This window comes from Myotis brandtii, unplaced genomic scaffold, assembly GCF_000412655.1.
Source record: "Myotis brandtii unplaced genomic scaffold, ASM41265v1 scaffold231, whole genome shotgun sequence".
In the NCBI taxonomy this organism is placed as follows: domain Eukaryota; kingdom Metazoa; phylum Chordata; class Mammalia; order Chiroptera; family Vespertilionidae; genus Myotis; species Myotis brandtii.
In genome coordinates, this window is record NW_005358689.1 from 863,855 (window position 1) to 867,161 (window position 3,307).

The following is a 3,307-nucleotide window of genomic DNA, read 5'->3' on the forward strand; positions in this document are numbered from 1 at the left end:
AAGTGCCGGCGAGGATGTGGGGCAACTGGGACCTCTCACTAGTCAGGCGAGTAACATGTGACAACTGCTGGGACGTTTCTCTCGATGTAAAACATACACTGAGTGGCCAGATGATTAGACCACCCCATCAGTACTTCATTGACACGTCCAAAAATACCGAATATTGAAAACTTCCTAAGCAAATACTCTCAAGGTTGTATTATTATTATTTGCATAACTAATTCACTTCATTGTACTGATGGGGTGGTCATCATCATCTGGCCACTCGGTGTATACTTAACCCTATGACCTGGCAATTCTACTCTTAGATATTTACCCAAGATGAATGGACACATGTTCAGAAGAACCTGTAGCTTTGTCTGTAGTCGCTAGTAGCTGGCAGCCACCCAGATGGTTGGAAGCAGCAAACCTCAACCGGATAAAGAAATTGTGGTAAAAACCGTGCAATGCCACGACAAGGAACACACCGCCGATCAATGCGACCTCTGGGAGAACTTCAGAAAATGAGAAGTAAAGGAAGCCAGATGCACAAGACGGAATGATTCTGTTCACGTGACGTTCTACAACAGGCAGAATTAGTTTATGTCGACGGAAGTCGGGACAGCGGTTATCTGAGCCGGGTAGCCTACGGTGGGTATTGTCAGGAAAGGGGCAAGACCAAACTTTCCAGAGCAACAGAAATTCTCTATCTCGATTGAGGTGGTGATTACATGCGTGGAGACAAATGTCAACGCATTGAAGTGCCCTCGGGAGCTGCCCATTTTATCGGATGTTTCAAAACAACAACAAAACCCCAAAACACAGCTCGGGGGTTCCCTGTTCGGATTCCCAGAGGCGGTGCCTAGCCCTCCAAGAAGGTCAGGTTCACAGCGTGGGGGCCGGAGGAGCCGAAGGCAGACCTGGGAGCCCAGGGAAGCCAGGAGGCCGCTGTGAGCAAGCAGCCACCCCCCTGGACCCCCACCAGGTACTGCAGCGCATGTCACTTGTGTTAGAACGATGCCGCGGTTTCCCACGCCTTTTCATTCTGGGCAGAAATCCCCACCAGCAACCAAACGCCCCGTACCTGGGCCTCCAAGCAGGTGGGCAGCACCCAGCTGGCCGGGCGACAGCTTGCTCTTCCGACGCAGGGCCAGCATGTCTCCGCCCCGAGGAGGGTGCGGGCCGGGGAGCTCCTGCCCCCGCTCATCCGGGGACTCCAGCCTGGGCCAGGCGAGGGGAGGCACCTCCATCAGCCGGTGACTCACTACCAGCGTTCCCTCCTTTGCTCCACAGCTAAGCCCGAAGGCCTCCATGGAAGGGCCCCTGGTGAGTCCCGGTCCCTCTCCAAAAAGGTCCTCTTGTTCCACGAGGACCAGCACACGGCAACACCGGTGACTTAATTCTGCAAACCCCTTAGGGCTTGGCATGGCCCGCTGGCTGGTCCGGTAACAGCTGCAGAGGGGGAAGGAGAGGGAAAGTCACTGGAAAAACCATGAAAGCGGCCTCAGGTGTTAGGCCTGAGGGCTATGGGAGCAGCAAACCCAGGTCAGCCCAGCCCAGCACAGCCCAGCCCAGCCCAGCAATGCCACGGCCGCCACTCTGCCCACACACCTGCTTCCTGGAGGGGCCGGCCCCGAGGAGACATGATGTCATTGCTTTTATCACACTGCAGTGAGGAGAGACAGAAAAACAAGGCCTCGCGGAGGTAGCGTCCGAGCTAGGAATCAAAACAAGCCTCCCAGCCTGTTGGCTCAGGTCCCCGAGATGCAGGAATAAAGCCGCCTTGTCCCACTCGCCGGGGCTGGGCGCCCGAGAGGACCCCGAGCCCGTCCCTTCTAGGGGATTGTCTCTAAAAGAAAAACGTTTGGTTTCTTAAAAGGCCGGCCTAAATGGAAGGTCGTGTGGCCGTGGAGGAATAAAATATTTAACTGCTAAGTAAAACAGATGCAAAGTTCCTTTCATCTTAAGGAAAATAAAATTGAGCCAAACATAGACGGTATATCATCCACCTGTGGAAATGATGTCGTTTTTCTTTGTCGGTGGCTTAATTTTAAAATTGGGGCGAATCCTATTTCTGCCAAGGACAGAAGTTAGCTCCCTTTTATGTATGCATGCATGGATTATTTTTGCCATGATTGATTATTTTTGTCATGATTAAAGTATGAATGAAATGCATGCAGGGAGTTAAACATTAAATCATACCACTGATTCATAACGAAAGCTTATACTCCCCACCCCAGCTCTCTCCGATCTTTCTAGGCCCCTACCCACCCAAGCACGGCTGCTGTGACTGAGAAACGAGCACATTGAGACCAGAGGCCATTCCTAATGAAGATAAGGTATCTGGGGGGGAGGGTGTCCCATAAGCTCTTCATGAATTGATCTACCACATGTACATGGGTTTCTGATGTGTGTATACCTATGGGCTGAAGTGCAGTGTCAAAGGGCACGTGTGGCCTCAACTTCAGCAGATAACGAGAGACTGTTTTTGCAAGTGACACCAATTTACATTCTCACCAATAACGTAGTTGAGTGTTAATCGCTCACACCCTGGTTAATACTGGATCCTGCCGGTCGTTTTCATGTGGGCCATGCTGCTGGGCGTGTGGTGGTGTCACAGTGTGGTTTTAATCTGCATGTCCCCGATGACTGATGGAGGTTTCCATTTGCTTTTGGACATCGAGTAGCCTTTATGGGAAATTCTTAAGACCCTTGTCCTTTTCTTATCGATGTGTAGTCCTTTCATGCTCTGGTGATGAGAGTGCTTTTCAGATACATGCGTTATTCTCAGGGGCTGTGGTTTGCCTGTTTGATTCCTGGATGGTCTTTGTAGAAGGGCTCGCTTTAAATGTGGTCATCGCTCTTGATTTTCTTCTTCCCTTGGATCTCGGCCCTCTTTCCTGCTTTGTAGCTCTCCAACGCTTTTATTTATTTCCCCCCAATGCCTTTAAACCGATTTAAAGAATCGTTTCTGCAGCTTTTCTAGGTGTTTCCAATGGATGGATTGAGCAGAACTCCCTTTGGCAATTAGTTTATGTGGTTCTTTCTTCTGGCATTTCATATTTCTCAATGTACACTCAGAATGCCATTTCTTGACTTAACATTCTAGGCGTTTTAAATTGATTTTGTCTTGTCCTAGCTCAGTGGTCGGCAAACTCATTAGTCAACAGAGCCAAATATCAACAGTACAACAATTGAAATTTCTTTTGAGAGCCAAATTTTTTAAACTTAAACTATATAGGTAGGTACATTGTTATTAACTTAATTAGGGTACTCCTAAGGCTTAGGAAGAGCCACACTCAAGAGGCCAAAGAGCCGCATGTGGCTC

The 3,307-nt window shown here is 49.6% G+C and overlaps 1 protein-coding gene and 1 long non-coding RNA gene across 3 annotated transcripts in view; one reads left to right on the forward strand and one right to left on the reverse strand.

Annotated features, from left to right (window-relative positions):
• Nucleotides 1-1,740: 1,740 nt before the first annotated feature.
• TLR5 (toll-like receptor 5) overlaps nt 1,741-3,307 on the reverse strand; it is an 11,557-nt gene continuing 9,990 nt past the window's right edge. The window contains exon 2 of one of the 2 annotated variants that reach the window (XM_014539935.1): nt 1,741-1,828. The gene's annotated coding sequence lies outside the window, so the exon portion shown is untranslated. The remainder of the gene's footprint in view (nt 1,829-3,307) is intronic. The other variant, XM_014539934.1, reaches the window with a different exon arrangement.
• Nucleotides 1,824-3,307, forward strand: part of LOC106726150 — a 13,047-nt gene continuing 11,563 nt past the window's right edge. The window contains exon 1 of the long non-coding RNA XR_001362178.1: nt 1,824-2,318. This is a non-coding gene — a long non-coding RNA (uncharacterized LOC106726150). The remainder of the gene's footprint in view (nt 2,319-3,307) is intronic.